Source organism: Castor canadensis, chromosome 16 (genome assembly GCF_047511655.1).
Source record: "Castor canadensis chromosome 16, mCasCan1.hap1v2, whole genome shotgun sequence".
Taxonomy (NCBI): Eukaryota; Metazoa; Chordata; class Mammalia; order Rodentia; family Castoridae; genus Castor; species Castor canadensis.
In genome coordinates, this window is record NC_133401.1 from 78,092,407 (window position 1) to 78,114,262 (window position 21,856).

Below are 21,856 nucleotides of genomic sequence, written 5' to 3' on the forward strand. Positions count from 1 at the left end.
CTCTCTGTTCAAAACTGCTTTCTTTCCTTCCATAATCATCAATCCCAACATATATCCTCCACACTAATCTCCATTTCAAAAATGCTGCTTTCCAGGAACCAGCCTGTGACATACATATTACAGTTCAGTAGGATGATGACTACAAATACTGTTTCCATTTCAGTTCCCATGCCAGAGTCTCCTTTACACATTGTTATATGTCAAACTATTACTTGATCTATGACAATGACTTAAATTGTTACTTTAAATCCTATAACTAAATCACTAGCTTTCATAGAATTTGCATAGTAACTTTATATTTTGCTAAAAGTGATTAATGTTTCATCTTGAAGTATAATTAAAACTTGCTCACATCAGAATGTTCTTTCCATATGATGTCAGTCACTGGAAGGATATGGTGGCAAATGATTGGATGGTACTTCAAAGTGCATTTATTTAATACTCATTATGAGTCCTGGAAGTGAGCACTGTTATTGTCTAGCCTGAATTTTAGATGTCATGCGGATTGCTGTGGGTGGAAGAGCTCATGGAGGCATGCAGACATAGTGATGAAGTGTGATGTTGAGTAGTTGTTAGTGAACTGAGGCTATGGACTCCAAGATTTCGTAGTTAGCTCAATTTCTGTGCATATGAGCTGCTGAGAGGTACTGGAAGTAATTTGAATTTCCTTGAAAACTGCCACTGAGAACATGTAGTGTCCTTTCTAAGAAAGAGGGATGTGAGTTTATTACTGGTTAACGGTAACCCCATTCTGTGAGTTAGGGTCATTTATGTTGTTTAGACATACTGAAGACCAACCTTACAATCTCTCAAGATGCTGAGAGGTAGCAACAAGTGACAGGTCTCAGCTAGCCATGTGAGCATGAGGGTAAACAATTAAAACACTGCAGTGTGCTGACTGGCTAAGCTGTGATGTTCAGTAGACTATGTGTGTTGCATGCATTTTTTTATATTTCCAAAGTACAGTAGGTCTTACACCATTATAGGTGGAAGAACATCTGTAAAAAAATGCAAAGAGAACTTGATGAAGGAAAATGCAGGCTGGCATGAGAGGGAAACAGAAGTGTCTGTACTAGAGTTAGCAGTCATAGAAAGATTCCCTGAGGCTCCATGTTGTAACCAATATCTGAAATGTAATAAGAGCTAGCCAGAGAAGATTTAGCTCTGCATTCCCACCTGGGTTATAGAGTATCCTAAATTGCCCTGTTCACAAGTCATTTTAACGCTTACTTGTTCACCTCTTCTTTCCTTTATTGCTTCTGAGTGACAATTGTTTAATGGCACAAGAGATGAGGTGGCACAAGAGATGAGGTGGGCTTGGGAGGCTCCAGGACTCCACACAATTTCACACCTGACCATAGCATAGTGAGGGAAAGAACTGAGCATCTGCATTCTTTATCACAATCACCCTGGTTCATTGAGACTCTTTTTTTTATTATTTATTAGTTTGTTTTGTTTGTTTATTGATATGTTTATTTATTTATTTATTTTGTTTTCTTGAGACAGTGTCTTGCCATGTAGCTCAGGCTAGCCTTTCTTCCTGCGTGGTGGGATTATATTTATATGTTACTATGCTGTCCCCATTCTGATTTCCTTTCAATCATCAAGGTAGCATGCTTTCTATTAATATTATGGAATATATATTAATGCTCTTTCTAAAAGCACATAAAAACAATTTTAGTATTGAATTTGCCTTTTTCAAGCCACATTCCTCCCTCATCTCTGGATAAAATCCTATTGGGAGCTTCCTTTTGCAAAGGTTTTAGGATGAAAACCATGCAGCATGGATTTTCTGCTCTCTTACTATACTACATATCGCTGTATATGTGAAGAAAAGGTGTAAGACAGATGAAGGAATCATCTTTCTTTGGATGGGATAATAAAATAAACAATAATGACAATAGCAACAATAACAGAAAACAAAATACCACTACCACCAAAAATCCTTTTTCCATACTTATTTTTAATTGTCTAGAATTTAGCACACTGTAGGTACAAAACTGACATACAGGGTAAGGCCTTAAACTTGTAAATGTCTATTATTGTGAAAAGTCATGTGACCTCAAAAGAAAGGACCCTGAAATTGTGAATCACAACCATGAGATATTATCTCATGTCACTTAGGATGTTTGTTAGCAAAAAAACAAAAGATAACAAATGTTGGTGAGGAGGTGGAGAAAAGAGGACCTTTATGCACTCTTGGTGAAAATGTCAATTGGTACAGTCATTATGAGAAACATTTTAGAGGTTCCTCAAAAAATTAAGAACATAAATACTATACGATTTAGCAATCCCACTTTCTGGGTTTGTATCCAAAGGAAATTAAACCAGCATGTCAAAGAGACATCTGTACTCCCATGTTCATTGCAGCATAATTTACAATGAGAGAAAGAGAGGGAGGGAGAGAGTATATTGCATATATAGAGATACTACAACTTTAATAATAAATGAAACCGTGTCATTTGTGACAACATGGATGAATCTAGAGCACATTACTCTGAGACCCAGAAAGACAAATCCTGTATGATCTCACTTATATGTAGACACTAAAACAATCAAACTCATGGAAACAAGAGAGCAGAATGGTGGTAGTCAGGGACTGGAGGGTAGGGGAATGGGGTTGGTGAAAGGATGCAAATTTTTCATTACGCAAGAGAAACATATCCTGGAGATTTATTATACAACATGATGACTACAAATAATATTGTATTATATACTTGACATGTGTTAAAAGAGTAGATATTACTATTCTCATCTGATATATGGAAAAAGTAATGGATTTTATGGATATGGTCAATAGATTGGTTATGTAATCATTTCACAGTGTATATGTGTATCAAAACACCTCATTGTATACCTTAGATATATACAATTTTTGTCAGTTATATCTCAATGAAGTGGGGAAAATCAGAAAAAAAAGGAAACAGGAGTAATAGGACAGAAGAGAGTTTCTGCTTAGTAGGGTGAGAATCATGTGTGGGACAGGATTTGACCACCTTGTAAGCCAGCACTACCCATATCTCCAAATTCCTCAGTGGAAAGGGCTGGAAGAGAGTCCTCTTGGGATAGGAATGCATAGACAATAATAAAAAAAATACAGTTCTCCCTCATGACAAGCCTCATCGAACTGCCAGTTCTCTGTATTCAGAAAACATGTTGGAAACAAAATCAAAACCCTTTGGTCTTTGTGTTGTTCACCTAACAAGCAAAACGGGCCTTAGTGGCCAAATATATGCAAGGTGACAAAACTCAAGTTTTTGCTCATCCTCAGAAGGGAGATGTGAGCAGCATCAAAATGCAACACTGTGCTGTTGGTTAAAGAGAATTTTCTCCTCACTCAGTCTGAAATATGGCCAGAGGCCTCTTCTAAATTAATGCTTAAGAGAGCAGGGACTTCCTGAAGCACTCTCCACACAAAATAAATGAGCAGATGTTCATGTCACCCAGATTTTGCTTAGAATTTGCAAGGTGTCTGCTAAGCATTTTCTTTATTGTTTTGTTTTCCTGTAAGGAAGCTGTGATTTTTCTAAAACTAAAAAGTTGACTGCACTGTCACAGACTGACTCTTTAACAATAGACTGAGCTGGCAAGCTGAGCAGGAGAGCGCAGACAGTTGGGAGAGCCCACAGCTCTGAGCAAGGTGAGATGATGGGAGGTGTTATGTTCAATATGTCAGGAAAGTTAGGACGTCTGTGCAAAGACAAAAGAGTCACAATGCGGGAGAAGGGCACCCAAAATGTCTATTCAAAATGAAATGCTCTTTTTAAAGAAGCAGCAAAGGATACAAGAAGAGCAGTAGTTCCCTCTACCTTGAACTCCTATTAAGAGAAAATGCAAGGTATATTTCCACTCCTGCTCTGAATTAAAAATAAATTATTGGGTATTTGTAGCTTTTGTAAGGCACTGAAATAAGCATTTTGCGTTAACTAATGGTAATTCTTAAAGCAAGTCTATCAGAATGGCATTGCTATTCACATTTGTGGATGAGAAATCTGAGGTTCCATTCATAAAATAACAAGCAATACGTGCAGATTTAAAAGCAGGTCAATCTGATTCTAAAGCCAGGGCACTCGGCAATGGCATTAAAATTAAATCGACACAGGAGTAAAGATACAGTTGATTCTCTTTATTTGCAATAGTTATGTTTTAAAACGTCCTTATGAACCTTGAATGAGCAAAGACTGAACCACTGAATTTCCTTAAGGAAATACAGCATTAGGTTCTGGTTACATTTTTCATCAGCTGATCCACACATAGCCTTGGTTATTAAAATGTGTATCATTCACACATTAACATTGAACTCACGACCAATAAGTCATGATTCTTGACTGAACAAAGTTTATCTAATAAATATTTTTAATAAGAAATATCATAGCCTTCTTATACATAGAATCACACTAAACAAAATTTCAGTACTTTGGTTGAGGGCCATTTTAAATAGTGAAAGGACCACCTTTCCATGTAGCCACACACCTGATGTTTTGTTTCAGATTTGTGGAGAGGCAGGGATATCCCAGGTGACTCTAATCCACCATCTTACTTGGTTTTAGTAGCTCAGTTCTTGCTGTATTTCTTGTCTTCAAAGTCTTGTGTTGTAGCACTGTTTAAGTGTCTGATATGCTTATCTTCTATTGGATACCCAGTCTTCCTTGGTTCCCTGTCTTGTTCTTCATATCTTCCAGAAATGAGGACCTGACTTGCCTCATCTTTAATTCTGTAAGAAATCTACAGTGCTATCTTTAATCATAGTATCATGTATGATTATGTCAATACCAACCTTTTCCAGGTTTTCTAGCATATATTTGCTTCCTAAGTGGGAGCAATCTGATCACCCAACGTGGCATTCAAAAAATTATTATATTTCAATAATCAAAGTAGATTCCTTGAACTGATTTTTCTTGTGAGTTTAAAGTAACCTAGGGGTTGATCTAGGACATAGGCCTGGCTGGAAAAGGGACCCTAGCACCAAATTATGCTTAATACCTAATTTTTGCCTCCCTTGAACTTAGCTCTCTTTCACTGCACTGACCTGTTTCCAGAAAGGGTCTCTCCCTGTGGTCACCTAATGGCAGAGAATAAAACCAAAGACAAGATATTTCCAATTTTGGGGCCAGGGAAAAGAAGATAGCATGTTTTCTGTTATTCTGAACAGAGACCATAGGATTTAAATTGCCCTTATTTAAACTGTCCTTATTTAATCTGACATGTGCCCTCTTGATTCACATGACCTGAGAGTACAAGCATGAGGGAGAAGCATTCCCAGATTAAAAAAAAATGAGCATTTTTCCTGGAGACAGACACAACAAAAAATAAACCAAGCATACCTGAGGTTCACCCACTTTCCAACTGACCTCAGAGGTGTAATTTTGCTTCCAGACAAGCCCTATCTGGAAGTTCTGAGCTACCCATAATACTCAGAAGTGGCCAGATAATGGCAATAGAGAGACAGAAGACATACATGAAATTTGAGACCACAGGGAGTGACTATGAACTCCATCATCAGTCTGAATCAATGTCAAAGTACCTAAAAGCAATCTGAAGCTTCCAGCCCATATCCCTCAGGCATTGTGACTCATGCACCTGCTATCCTGGCTATCCTGACTTACCACCCCCTGAAGATTCTCTCTGGCATCCACAGCCTGCTTTTCTCAGCTCCCTGGAAGCTTTGAAGAGCCAGAGGATAAAGATTCTGGGGAAAAACCTGAGGGTTGCTAGTGATTCCTCCAGTGGAATGATTCTGACATACAGGTGTCATATTTATTCCCAGCTTAATCCAACAGGGACTAAGATGTGGTGAATTGTCAGAGCAATGTTCACTTCTCCTCTCTCTAGCTTTCCTGCTCATCCACCCTACTGGGGATTGCTTCTCATAAAAGCCATTTGTGCTTGAATTCTTGTCTTGGGGTCTGCATATGCTCACATAAACTCTATGATTATATAAACCTTAAGCTTTTAAAATATTTTTGGAAAATGCTTATCATCTGTTGATATAGTTTCCCTTCTAAAGAATAAAGAAGGAGAGGGGATATATAAATCTTTTTACCTAAACATCAAATGTTAACATGTTTTCCAGAAAAAGAACATAAATTGATAGGAAAATATGAATAGTATGATAGTATAAAATATAAAAATCAAATTTCTATCTGTTCACACCCTCTGGGCAATAAATAAAATTATAACTAATTTTCTTGCAATTCCTCTCAAACAAAAGAGAATTTAAGAAAATGAGAAAGGGAAAAAGAAGGTGTGTGAGAGAGAGGGAGAATTCAAAATTCTTAGATAAAGAACTAGCCACTAAAAATTCAAGTTTCCTTAAACCTGTCTTGAAATAATGATTCTAACTTCTAAATTTTTTTTTTTTTTGAGTTTTAGAGACTGAATCCAGGACCTTTTTCTTGCTTGGCAAGCATTCTACCACCCAGGTATATCCCAGCCCAAACTTTAAATATTTTCTAATACAGATTTATTTAAATGATGTGGTTCAAGCCCTTGAATTTGCCAACTCAACAGCAAAACTACACATGGAGTCATTGCTGATGGAGAAAATAATATAGCACTAAAGTCCTAATCACAGTCCTAAGCAAATATTTTATTTCCAGAGTGGTTAATATTTTATTAAGATGAGCCAATGTAAAGGGAAAAAATTATATGCGTTTTTTAAAACTATTTTGATTAGACTGAAATTGGTTCTCTACACATGTTCTAGTTCTAATGGTGGAATTTATAGGACATAAACTTCCTATTAATATTTTTTTCTTCAAATGCAAATATAACTCAGAAAATTAATGGCGTTGATAGAATCTGAGCATTTTGCAATTTCTAATGAAAAATAAATCAACAAACCTTCAGTACAATATGTTCAATCTCAAAACAGAAGATTGTTTTTATCTTGGTTATACTTTCACATCTTTATCCTATGTAATCTTAATAATTTTTCCAGAATTTCTGAATTATCTTTAATTAAATCAAATAATTTTAAAATGATGCTTAAAATAATTTTCTTTTAAATAGAAAGGTCGATACAAACATACAGAAATAAGCACACACATACTCATGCATTTGCTCAATAAACCAAGAAGGTAGAAAAAAGAGAAAAATATGTTAATATTGTAGACAAATTGCTTTTTATCTTCATCTACCAATGGATGTTCCAAGACAATAGAAAAAAATAAGAATCTTGGTGGAAAAATGAATATTAAACAAGTAGCATAAATCTTTTAAAACTTTACATCACTGATGTGTAAAAAATATATCACATCTGTGTAGGAACAAGACACAGTGAAATGCACTGAAAACTGCTGAACAATCCAGGTTTGGAGGAAGAGGATAAGGAAGAATAACAGAGGAGGTCAGATTTATTAAAGTATGACATATTTACAGGTAAAATACTGAAGCATAACCCCACTGAACAATGAACAGACAAACAATGAAGGACAGGAATGTAACCCATGTCATGTGAAGAGGAGGGAACTCCTGGGAGAGGGAAGGTAAAGGAGGATGAATACGGCTGACATATTTTCTACACATGGATGAATCTGGAACATTGAAACTTGTGGAAGCCATTTTAAGAAGGGGGAGGGGAAGAGGTAGAATTACAGAAGGGATGAAGCAAATGGGGGTACATTGCATGCACATATGGAAATGTCACAATGAAACCCCTACACAACTATTATATAAGAATAAAAATGTTTAAATAAAGTTTGAGATTACTGTCAATACAGAAAGTACAAATTAAAGTCACAAATTAACATTTTCAACTGGCCAATTGTTAAAGTTGGAAAGGTTCAATAAATGTCCACCTTTATCAAAAGATGGAAAAACAGCCTCACTTGCCTTCAATGGATGTGGGGGATAAATTATTTCAATACTCTTAAGGTAAATCTTTAAAACCCTAGAATGCTTATACCATATCTTGAAATTTATGTGAATCATATACTCACAGATTTAATTATGAAATAAAAAATGACATCATAGCATCTTAGTCAGTGAAAAACTTGGAAATAAGAATTTCACTTAAATAATTTCTAATTAAATAATTAGTTTGCAGTAATATAATGAGATACTACATAATAGTTTAAAAGAACCAGGTCATTTGCTTATATTGACATGAAACCTTTAAAATAATACCAGGAAGGAGAAGAACAATTTGTATGTTAACTTTTACGTTAAACCGTAAGAACTGCATGTTCCTGTGTTTTGCTTTTGATTGTCCATTGACAGCTTACAACTTCATAGACTTAATGTTCTCCTATATGCATTATATAGACAACCCAGACTTATATTCAAAGGTCTGGGAAAATTGGCAGCCATTGGTATCCAAGGGCTAGAGGTAGAGCACATGGATAACTGTTTTTCTTATGTATTTATCTTTCATTCAAAAATAGCTTTGGAGATATTCTTGGAAAATCATTCCTATTTAGAGACTATTAAGGAAAATTTCCTTAGCATTCTAATAGTTTTCATCATTCACATCTAAATCTTTGATTTTATTGGTATTTTTATTCAAAGAATGAGGTGGAAAGCTAATTTGGTTATCTATAAGTGGTTCCTACAGCTCTCTAGGTGGTCTGAAGATTAATGGGAAGAAACAGCACATAAACAGAAACACAATCATTTTCAAAAGAAGTGGCCACCAAGTTCAGGAAGAAATACATTGCCTCTCATAAGCAATTGTCTTGATCCCAAAATTGGATGATGAGCTCAACTGCTGGATATAGAAGCTGAGTTACTGCCTTGCTTCATACTTCCATTCTATGCAAGGAAACACATAGAATCATGAAGTTCTGTAGATGAACTCTTGTGGGCAGGTCCATATCATCATCTGGGGAGAGAAGAAAGGCCAGTGTCCAAGAGCTCCTAGACAACATCTCAGCCCCTGGTGTTCCATAATTTCAAATATTAATTCCTCCTGAAATTCCATAAATTAATTCCTTTAATTCTTTAAATTAATTTACCCACCTATCTCAACATGATCTTGAATTACCTCTTCAGTATTTGTGTAAAGTGCCTCCTCTATCAAAGACACAATTACCCCAGCAACTGGAATGCACCTTGGAGCAATTTATCCGTCTCATAGTTTTTGTGTTCAATACCACATTAGGCCCACTTTCACTATGGCATCTTGAGATGTTTTGTTTTCTGATAGTGGAAATTTTCTCTCCTTATTCATTTTCAGAGCTCTTCTTTATAGGCCTGCATACTTATCTTTCCATGAACTATGTACTTTTATCTTCATATTGCAGATAAGAAAACAGAATATTGAAGAATTAAAATGTTGAAGTTAAAGAGCTTATATGAAAACAAAAACTTGGATTTAGTTATTTCAGCCTTCAAAATCTACTCTTCGAGTCTTCACCTGAAAACGATTCTTTGCATTTTTTCATTCTTGGAAGTTGTTTGAGTTGGTTTTTTCTCTTTTCTTAGTATGTTGAGCAGTTTGCTTGAAATGCTAAAACCTTAGATTCCGTAAGTGTACCTCATACCTTATTTTTACTGGAAGAGGATCTGAAAGAACTGCTTTAGAATTGGGATATCACATTTCTGGGGGCTATCTAGCCAAGAATTTATAAGAAATAAGGGAACATCAAAATGGAAATAAAATAAGAAAAACTGCTTAAAAAATATTCTAAATGGTTTCAAACTTACAAGGGTCAAAAGTATAGTTAAAATGATTCCTAACTATATTTTAACCAAATCTATCTAGTATTATTTTAATATGACATACATCTTGCAATTTTGAAATGTCTTGACTCTTCACCCTTAAGTATGTCAGAGAACATTTTCCTTAAAATGCAAGTTTTGCACATAATGCAATTATCATATTTCTAATATTGAGTATTTATACAGATTTTTCTTACAATCTGCATTTTAATTAACTCCAGAATATCTGATATGGCATTACATTTCTTCCAGCATGGATTAGCCTATGGTTACATATCATATTTAGTTATCACATCTTTTTTGTCCTATAATTTGTAAAAGTTCTACAACCTTTAATTGTGTTTTATAATCTTGACATTTCTTAAGAATAAAGTTGAAGGAATACTTTTGTAGCTCCTTATATCAACTTGTTGGTCTCCTTTTTAAAGCATGTCTTTGCTGAAACTGTGAAGAATGATTTTACATAGAGTAGTCCTATGACCTTAGAGCCAGTCATGGACCAGGACACAAGTGACAATGCCAGAGATATCAGGATATTTGGAGATAACCTTTCAACAAAGACACCTCTCTCAGTGAAGGTGGTGTAAGGGAGACAGCTTAAAGTCTAAATATTTGGGACTATCCAACTAAAGGAAAGCTGTAGCTACAGAAGAAAATGGGCAAAGAAAGTTGCTGTCAGGTTGGCTAAATTCCTAATTCATGAGTGAAAGAGGTATGTCCTTGGGGCAAAACTACTGTACTAGCATAAGAGGAGAATTGAGGAAATCAAAGTGAGTAATGCTGTCCCACTTGATTTCAGAAGTTTCTACTCTGAACAAAGCTTGCCATATAATGTCTGATATAGGCATGGAAAATACCAAGCGAAACAGCGAAACACATATACACACATATGTCTCCACCAACATGTATATATACCATAAAGTAAATTAAATCATTAATTATTAGTTCTGTTACTTTTAGTACTTTTTAACGCACCACCATTGAATTGAATTAAAAGTTAGAGAACTGAAAAGAAAAATCAAGAAACATTCACAGAGAAAGTGCCTTTACTATAACTCAATACAGCTAGGCTTCCTGATCTCAGACTTTGTTAAGAAGGCCTCAACCCCTCTCCTCATCAGAATGGGCACAGATATGCAATTTGTGGCACTGGTATGGGGGACTCAAATTGCTCATATGCATATAGAAAAGTAAAAATATCAGGAGACCTGCAAATGAGGGACCAGAAGGGTGAAAATTCTATGACTGGGGAAGGCTTGATAGACCTAAGGGACAGGGCCCCAAAGAGACTTACTAAGAGGATTGTTTAATTACTTACCATGGGGTAGGCTAGCAGCTTTTTGAATACATCTGCACTCTTCTAATATATTTCATAGTGGCTGCATTGCTTACTTACAAATTATTTTTGTGGAAGTGGGTTATTATGAACAAACTTGAAGATTTTCTCATTTTCTACCTGGGTAGATGCAAAGCAAAACTACATGATGTACAGACGTTGTAGTTAAAGGCAGGAGAGATGCTGAGTTATAATGACCTGAAAATGAGCAAACATTTCTGAGAAAACTAATCTTTCAAGCCTGTGAAATTTGTTATTTTCACCCTGAGAACTCCAGTGGGTGAGGTTAGACCAAGTTAATATCTGTCTTTATGTGGTACAAATAAAAAATTATACTAAGGTATATATGGTATCCTAAGTGGTTACAGTTAGAAAACAGCAAGGCCTAGAGAAAGGTGGAGGATTCTGATAGCCCAGAATGAGTGGTTGTATCAGCTTCTTTTTATGGTACAGGAATAATTCAGAGTTCATCTTCTATTTGTTTCTTTTGCAATGGACCATAGCTCTGTAGGCCATAGAACAAATTCTTAGTGTCAAAATGCCTAAGAAAGCAAGTGAGCTGCAGAAAATGCAGAAAACGTTCCATTTCCTGGGTAGGTGTCATGTACAGTGGATGAGTTCAAACTCAGATTTTTAAGGTATTTTGTCCCTTTTTTTCTTCTTATAGGATGTGGAACTCTTCTCTTTTTTTGTGCATTCTCTCTAAATGAATCAACTCTAGAAACATGACAGATATCAAGTAAAATAGTCTTGGACCAAGTCTCCAACAAAATGATTCTTTTTAATTGTTCTTGTTTTTGTTTTTAATCTTTCTCTCTCTATTTTACTAAATCAATAAACCCTTGAGATGGAATATCTCGAGAAATATAGGAACAATTTCTTTCTGGAAGAGCCGACAGCACAGGACAAAGATTAAAGTTGTGACAAAGTATTCCAGTCAACATTCACAGTTAGTTGTAAAAGACAGGGGTGAAGTCTAAACACTGGTTCAGTGACCATGGTTAGAATATTAAAGATGTAGTGTATTTGTAGGGAAACACAATTCTTTGCATGATTGTTCAGCATTCTGTTTCTGTGTCAGAAGCTGAGCTGGGAGTAAGGCTCAATGTCTGAAAGCCTTTGATCAAATGGTAACTACTCAGCTCTGGTCTCAGAGAGCAGACTCCTACCTGATAGAGTACACACACACACACACCTGTAAAGGCTGTAATCCTTCACCAACCTGGAGCAGAGAGATACTGACTGTAATATAAATAAAGAATTGCATATATAAAACATTTTTTGAGTTTGAAGGAGCTGTAGAAAATAAGCCTACCACCTTTCCAAATGAATTCAGACAAAAGGAGCATAGCATCTATGAATTCAGTGTAGAAAGGTGTATTATTCATGAAAAATGAAGCCATAACTTATCCAGAGAGAGAAACATGAGAATTTAGTCCCAGTTCCTCATTCTTTTTTTGTTTGTTGAATGCAGAAGTAGAAAGAAGAAGATTAAATCTTCACATGACCTTACACTCACAGAGTGTTGATTCCTTACAAATTTAAACACCTCAGAATCCAACTGATTCATCTTGTATTATTTTCCAAAAACAATCCTGTCTAATTCACTAACCTCATATTTCTTTCCTATGGCAGCTACTTAGGGGCTTAAAACAATTTTTTTGTCATACAGATCTGTATTGCAGAAGTTTGAAATGGTTTTTAACCAAGCTAAACTCAAATTGTTGACAAGACTACTTCGGTCTAGAATCTCTAAGGTAAAATTCCTTTCTTTTCTTTTTGCCTTTTCTGGCTTCTAGAGGTTGCCTTCATTTCTTGTCTTATGGCCCCTTCCATCTTCAAAGCTATCAATGGCCAGTTGAGTCTTTCCCGATCTTACTCTTCTACCTTATTTCCCCATTTTAAGGATCTTGTAATTACATTAGGCCCATCTGAATAATCCCGGATGATATACCTATCATTAGGTCAGGTGATTAGCAAAATAAATTCTGTATGATACCTTAATTCTCTGCCTATAGAAGGTAATATACTCACAGATCTCAGGAATTAAACAGGGATAACTCCTGGGCTATATTATTATGCTTCAATATGCCTATATACATGGAAAGTCCTTATTCAATTAGTCTTTGGTGGCTGTCTTTTTTTTGACTTATTCCAGGTAATATCTAATGCCACCCAGGGCTTAGCATATATAAAGAATCCTCACTGCTTCCCCAGCTGTGGCCTCCTCTCTACTTCAAAGTTATCTATCCCCTGCAAACCTGATATACTTACAGCCTAGGTTTAGCTCCAGTCTCACTTCAGCTCTACTTCCACTTCTACTAACACCTCAAAATCATTAGAATTTATGGAGTATCTCTACGTAGAATCCAGAAAGAGCATAGTGTTATGTGCTGGTGTGAAGTGTTGCAGGCCAGTGTGGAGGGTCCTTGCCTTCACAGGCCAGAAAACTGGTTGTAAGGCAGCTGATTGATGAGCCAAAGCCAGTATATAAAGTAGGATTTATTAGAGAGAAAGGAAAAGTTACACTAGAACAGTGCAGTGGAGCCCAGAAACCAGTAGCTCCCTGCTCAGGTGAAGGCTGGGGTTTTTGTGGATGTTTTAACTCTGGGTTAAGTGAGTTCTTTTCATTGGTCATGGATTCGCGGGCTCTCTTAGGTGAACTGGTTCATTTTGCTCCTATTGGGGGAAGAGAAACAATCTTGGAGCATTTTGCTCATCAGCCCTGTGGCAGATCTGTCAGGCCTGGTATTTCCTCTTCAGGAGGCAGAAATGCAGATTTCAGGATACAGGAATGATAGTGCTCTCTGGGGGGCAGGGGGAGGGGGAGGATACTCACTCATCTGCCTTAAGTCTCCAGAACCAACAATAGTTTTTTATAAAAACTGAAATCTGCAAACAAAAATGGCACTGTGGAGAACCAGCTGATAAAGTTGTAGAATGTACTCATGGAGGTCCAAAGATCTCAGCCTTTTCTATTATTTCTTACCTCAATGCAAAAGTGTATGCATTTATATTTTTGCATACATATTGCATTGGGTTCTAAACCTGTTAAAAATGTCATTGGGTTCTAAACCTGTTAATAATGTTCTAGGTCTCACCTTTTGCCCACCTTATTTTCATTTCCTTTGTCCTCAATGAAACAAAGTTCTAGCTCATATATTTCCATAGTGGATGTAGTAAGTTCTTGACAGACACTTAAAATATATTTGAAATTAAAATTGAATGAATAGAAGAAGAATGGCATTTTCTTTAGAAGATGGAATTTTAAAAAGGAAACTAGGAAAAAGTAGTTTTTTTCTATTTTCATAACTTTGTATTAGAAGAAAAAAGAGAATGAAAATGAATGATTATCCTGAATTAGTATATAATAGTTGTTACATATATTTTGAAAAACTATGTCTTCTTTTCCCACTCTGCTAAGCTGACCTTATGTGCTAAAAACATCACTATAACCAAAGTTAAATCTGAGCGAAGGGAAATAAACATAGAGAAGAATGTGTTTGGAATTTTAAAGAATTAAAGTACATCTGGAGTTTTAAATATAATTTTACCCTTAATAAATCATCATATTTATATAAAATCTGGAATTATTCTTCTCAGATAGAACTAGAGTCTCATTCTTTGGTTTTTCCCATAAAGCAACCTGCTCTGGGGAGAAAAATAATTTATCATTTGCGTAAATGTTTGTAGTAAGATAAAAATTTCTCTTGGAGCTTGCTCACATAATGATGGGTGGTCACTGAGTGTGATAATTAGCTACAGGACTTTAGCACTACTGAAAGGTTTTTCCATCTGGGACTGCAGCAGACTTGCTTAAAACAATAAAAAGGTTTATTACCTGTTTGGGAAAAGAGTTGCAAAAAAAATTACACACCATGAATAAGTAGGATTTATTGCAGATAAACTAGTTCAATATCTTAAAATCTAATGTAATTCATCAGCTCATTAGGCTAAAATAGGAAAAACCTTATGATCACATCAATAGATATAGGAAAAACATTTTACAAAATTCAGAACCCACTAAGAATAAAAGGTCTCAAGAAATTAGAAATATACAAACCCTTCCTAAACTTTTAAAGAACATTTATTTATTAAAAAACTACAGCATCATTTTTAGTGATAAGAAACTACAAGCTAATATTCCTAATCAGAATTGTCCAAATCCAAAATGCCCCAAAGTCTAAAACTTTCTGTGTGCCCTCATGATATCATAAATGCATAATTCCATACCTACTCTCATATGACATGCAGCAGTCCAAACAGACACATTCATGATGTCATATAAAATTTCCTGTAAATCTATGTATAAGGTATAGGTAAAATATAAGTCAACTTCCTATTTAGACTTGGGCATCACCTGAAAGATATCTCATTATGTGTATATCCTTACCTCACAACTTGAAAAAATCTGAAGTCTAAAACACTCCAGTTCTCAAGAATTTCAGATAGGGACTAGTTAACCCACATATGCTTTTTCATCAAAATATATAAAAAGACAAGGTCATCCTCTTTTATTTGTTTCTTTATTTGTTGGCAGTGCTAGGGATCAAACCCAGGGCTTTGTACATGATAAACAGGCATCCTAGAACTGAGCTACATTTCTAGCACTTGATTCCTGAGACATTTTGTGGAGCCAAAAAGTAAAAAATGTTCAAATAAAGAAACAAAACATTTAAAAAGACCACTATTCCCATAGGAGTGAGACTGTGTCAAATGGAAAGGGTTTCTTTGACCATAGCTATAACCATTTGAGCCACCAAACCAAGTAGAATTTTAGACTTCAACCTACATAATAAGTGTCCATGAATCCATACTTACATAAGTATGCAATCAAGTAAACATATCACTAAATGAAAAGAAAAACCAACTCTCATGGAGAAGAACTTTACATAATTTTTGGACCAGGAAGTGGAGCGTAATGGTCCCTTCCTTAAGTAGGAGCTGCACATTCTTTGCAGAGAAGGAATGAAATACATAGGAAGGAGGGAAGAAAAGAGAAACTTGATAAGCATTACCTTGGCTAGCAGATTGAGGTCAACATCAATGTGGCAAGTCATGTTGATAAAATGTGGTAAAAATGACATTGATTTTTGTGGCACTATGATCTTTGTGACCAAAACTCATAACTCAAGTCTGATCATGAGCAAAACATCAGACAAGTAACAATTTAGTACAGTCTAGGAAATATGTGTCAGAACACTCCCCAAAACTATCAAGGTCATCAAAAACAAAAAGAGTATGAGAAACTACCAAATACAAGAGGAGAAGCAATGGAAATATTTTAACTAACTACAACATGACCTCCTAGGTAAGATCCTGAAATAGAAGGAAGATATTATGTAGAAATCAATTATTTATCTAAATCCATTATATGTAATCGTGCATCTAATTATAAGAAGTATACTAATGAATAAGACAGGACACTGAGTTCAGGGTATACAGCACCTATGTATTACTTTCTACTATCTATACAACTTTTCTGTAAAAATACAGTTTGTTAAAAAGAAAATAAACACAACAACTGTTTCCAAGACAACCTCTTCTCATACCTCCCAGTTATGTCCTAGGCAGATCCATGTGGGGGTTCAGGATACCAGGTTCTGTAGACTGCCTGTACCACTGTCATGGCTCTGCTGAGTTATGTCACTTCTAACCTGCCTGAAAGTCCTCTTCCATCTTTTTCTAAGATAAATAAAAATTAATTAAAAAAATTTCAGGTAATAAAAATAAAAAATATTGGGCTAACAAATTCTGTGATGACTGCTGTCTGTTTTTCGCTGAGAAAAAAGTATTTTTTTTTCCTAAATATAGTTGTTTCTCTTGATAGGAGTGTGATGTACTCTGTCTCTGACATATTTTTGGTCAAAATTTAGAGTATGGGCTTAAAGGAGCAAGGAGATAAACACAGATCCTACTGCATGATCAGTTCAGCTTCAAAATGGAGACCCTGATCACAGAGGAAGTTCACAGTGGTATGAACATCCACCACCACCCTGGGTTCTCTCATTTGCACCTACACTTATGTTCTATTTTGGTACAACATAAAACTTTCATAATATTGTCATTAGAAAAAATATGTCCAATGGGAAAATTAGTATAAAACCCTTTAAGGATTTTTAAAAATTGAAATAAGATCCAACACAGGCCCAATCTCAGGCTAAGCTCAAGAAGTTGTGTCTCTTGGCCTCACTCTCCTAGACCCTACATCTATGTGGTAGATGGAGTTGCACAGGCCTACAGGAGATGACATTCCCTGCCAGTCTTCCAGGAAGATAAGAGACAAGTAGTTTCCTCTATCATACAAATAAAAATTAAAATTCTAGGGGTAACCTCACCCTAATTCTGAAGGTAGAGGAAGTCTCTGTCACTTACTTCTGGTGAAATAGCTGTTCCTAGGGACTATTTCCTTCCTGATGGGCACTGTCTCCTAGCCTCTTAGCTTAGTGAAGATGCAATGATTTCCCTCGCTTTTTCCTTCTTAAGCCTCAACTGTAATGGGCTACTGTGGGACTTTGGTCCCTCCTTGCTTCAAAGGAGAAATGTCACTTGCTATTCACCCTCCCTGGAGAGGGTGTTAATGAGCAGCAAGGATGTGGTCACTTTTAGCTACTGACAGTGGATATTTTGGGACTTGGAGCTGAACACATTGAATTAATTTCCTAATCCTGTGCCTTCTCCCCTCAAATGATGGTTTATTTTAATAGTGAGACATCAAATTGCAAGAAGTGTATCCTCCATTTCCTTTTCTTCTAAAGGTGTGCGTACTATAATTTAAGGATACATTTCATTGCACAAAGACTCAATGTTTAAAGGTAATAAAATATACTGGTGAAAGTGTTAAATAATTGTGACTTGCTCGCTTCCTGGGGTTTTAATAATTTTCTTTCTTGGCCTGTGCAAATTACAGTCCCAGAAATCATCAGATTCTTCTTTCTTCTCTAACACATTTTCTAGGATCTTTAATGACGCTAAGCAGTCTTCCTTTTCCAATAGTATGGTATTAATTGTAAACCATAGAGATGGAATTTTACTCAGCCACAAAGAATGAAATTTTGTCATTTGCAGGTAAATGGATGGAACTGGAGGACATCATCTTAAATGAAGTTAGCCAGCTCAAAAGGTCAAAAAATCGCAGTTCTCCCTCATATGTGGAAGATAGACCTAATACAAATGCGTCAATATTATGAAACACTGGTCACATTAAGGGGAGGTCATGCATGTGAGGAGCAGGGAAAAGAAGGAAGCTAAGACCTTGAATATGGTTGATATCGTCTCCATACAAGAATGAATATAGAAATCTTAAACTGACTAAAACCACCACAAGAAAGGGACTAAGGTAGAATGAAGAAAATTAGAGGAGATGATCTAAGTGGTTATAATACATATATACATGGAAATATCACAAGGAAACTCCCCGTGTAGCTATGTTTATCTCAAACAAGCAAAAATGCCATGTTTTTCTTATTATCTTTTCTCTTTTTTCTTCTACAAAATCAGCCAACAGGAGGACAGAACAGGTCCTGCAGGGCTGGCAGGGAGGCAGTGATACCAGCAGTGGGGGGGTGTGGTGGGGAAAGCAGGTGGGAGGGTAAATAAGGTGCAAAAAATGTTTACACATGCATGTAAATGCAAAAATGATGCCTGTTGAAACTATTCCAGGAATTGGGGGACAGGGAGATAAGGCAGAGTGGTGGAGGGAGTGAATTCAAGTATGACATATTTGATATATTGAAAGAACCTTTGTAAATGCCACAATGTACCCCCATCTAGCATAACAATAAAGGGAAAAGAAATCATAGAGCTGAGGTTCATCAAATTCTAAAAACTATTTCACAGTTCGTAAGAGAGGGATAAATGGAGCTTTCTAACAATGTCCCAGCAACCACAGTTCATGGCTGTAATTGACAGAATCATGTTTATGGGTCTACCTTATTTGTCTAATTAACAGTTCCTGTTCCGGGTAAAGAGTGCCATGAATCTATAGGTACGAGATTGCTTTTATTTTGAGTGGGGCAGATGTTAAGCTTAAAAATTCAGAGAATTTCTTCAGTGTTTAAAAACTTGACATGAAATAATTCTTGACATCTACCTGAAGCTATTCTGCAAAGACTACTCCTTTCTTAGAAAGCTTTTAGATGGATGATAATCCAACACTTTCTCCAGTGATCTAAAAGCACCATGCTTGAAAATGTCCCAATTTGCAGTATAAAACCTGCAAAGATTTAATAAGCACTAAAACCTGTCAGCTCATGCATCGTCACTTTGCACATAGTCTAAGTCAGTGATTCTTCAAGTGCAGTGCGGGAAACAGCAGCATCCACACCGCTGGGGGCTTCTTAGAAATGCAAATTATCCGGTTCTATTGAACATGTCGAGAATCAGAAGCTCTGGAGGTGGGGAATCTGGGGTTTTAACAGGAACCACTGTGCAGCCTGGATGCCTCATTTTTCTCAGACTGTTGCATGGCCACCAGCAACTTCGGCACCTGTTGATAAATTGTTAGAGCAGGAGAATTTGGGCTCCTACTGGCTCAGTAACTACATTTTAACAATATCCTCAGGTGATCTCGCTTTACATTAACGACTGAGAAGCATATCTCTACAAATTAGGGAAATGTGTCTGGTAAATAATTCCACTATTGCAGTGTGTGTAATTTCTTATAATGAAAGTAGAGGATGGCAAATTAAAAAACAACTCTCTAAAAGATAATCCTCTGTCAAGCACTATTTATTCATTCATTCATTCATTCATTCACTCAATATTTATTGATCATCTATCTGGCAGAGTAATAAACGATAAGAAAACATTAAGTTTGCAATACAGTCTACAAAGTACTCAGCATTGAAATAAGAATACAAACTTGATGGCCGGGCTCTGTGGGACACACTTGCAATCCCAGCTACTTGAGAGACTGAGACAAGCAGATTGTGAGTTCCAGGACAGCCTAGAGACACTGTCTCAAAAAAGTGAAAAGATAGAAACCCACTTGCTATTTTTGCTCCAAGTAAGACTGAGAAAAAAATTCTGAGGAGTAGTCTTCTAAGGAGAATGATCAGTAATTTGGGCAGTGGTGGCTCATGCATGTAATCCTAGCTACTTGTGAGGCAGACATCAAGAGGATCATCCATCACTCAAGGCCAGCTTATGCAAATAGTTCATGAGACCCCATCTCCAAAATAACCAGAGCAAAATGGACTGGAGGTGTGACTCAAGCGTTAGAGCAGCCTGCTTTGCAAGCTCACAGCTTGAGTTCAAACCCCAGGCCCACTAAAAATATATATATATTTAAATATTTATCAATAATATTTGAACCTTATCATATATGCCAAAAAATGTTTTATAAGATATATATTGTATACCATGGTTCTGAATCCTTATTCTGGTGTCCAATCTAGGTCATATTACAAGTTATTATGGAGTATATGTTGACAGACTCAGTAGAGGGAAAACTGATATTTAACTTTGTTAACATCTTTCTGCGAAATTTTAACTTAAAGGTGATCCAAACTAAGTCTATAGCTGAATGCATGTATTATTGCAAGAGTCTTTGTGAAAAAAATATTCAGAAGAAATTCTATAAGTTGTAGAATATGAATATTCAAAAATTATTTATTTACCTTATGGCAAGGCTTAGAGCACTCTGAAGAACAGTGGACATCCCATTAAAGGATTGGGACAGTGTTTCTTAAAATATTTGGGATTGTATTGGTTGATTCTAAGACAAATTGGTGGAAATCAGTCCAGAGTCTCGAATGGGTATTTCTCAAAAAGCAAGTACAATTTGGTGATGACTTTTTTCTTTTAACTTTTTAAAAAAAGCAAATTAACATGTATCATTTTAACCATTTTTAGGTTTAAACCTCAGTGACTTTACATACATTCATACTGTTGTGCAACCATCTCTACCATCCAACTCCAGGACTTCTCTTACATTCCAAAATTTAAACTTACTAGACAATAAAACCTTATTTACTACTCACCCAAGTCCCTGACAAATACTATTTTATCCTATCTCTGTGAATTTGACTATTCTAGGCCCTTCTTATCTGTGAAATTATGCAAACTTTGTCATTTTTGTGCATGGCTTATTTCAGTTTACATGTGTTCAAGATTCATTATTTTCTTATATAATCAGAATTTCTTTCCTTTGCAGAGTCAAATAGTATTACATTGACTGTATCTGCCACAATTTGTTTACTCATTTATCTATTGATGGATACTTCAGTTGTTTTCATTCTTATTTATTATGAATTATCTGCTATGATATATTGTTGTAGAAATATCTGTCAACGTCTTGCTTTCACATTTTTTGTATACATACTCATAAATGAAGTTTCTATATCACACAGCACCTCTACTTTTAGTTTAGTTTTTTTTACAATTGCTATGCTATTATTTGTAGGGCGATGCCATCTTAAAATACCAATAGCTGTGCACAATTTCTCCAAACCCTTGCCAGGGCTTACTATGTTTGACTTTTTATTTGAGTTTGTTTGTTTATTTGTTTGTTGTTTTGATGATAGCCTGTAGTGACTGCGACATGACCATTCTTGCTCTCTCTCTCTGTCTCTTTCCTTGATGATTCTCTCACTGAGAACTCTCTTTGCACACAGTGACTCCTTCTACAACCTATATTTATGATAAACTTTGGTTTCCTGAACCTCTCCTTTTTCCATTCTTGTGGCCACATCTGACTATCATCATCTAAAAGAACGCAGAACAAATTTCTCTAGTTTAAGATTGGCCACAAACCTAATCAAACACATCATTGTACAGTAGAGAAAATTGGTAGAGTAAAAAATGAATATGTTGTGACTTATAGCAGAGATGATTTTAACGTGGATCATTTTATGTATC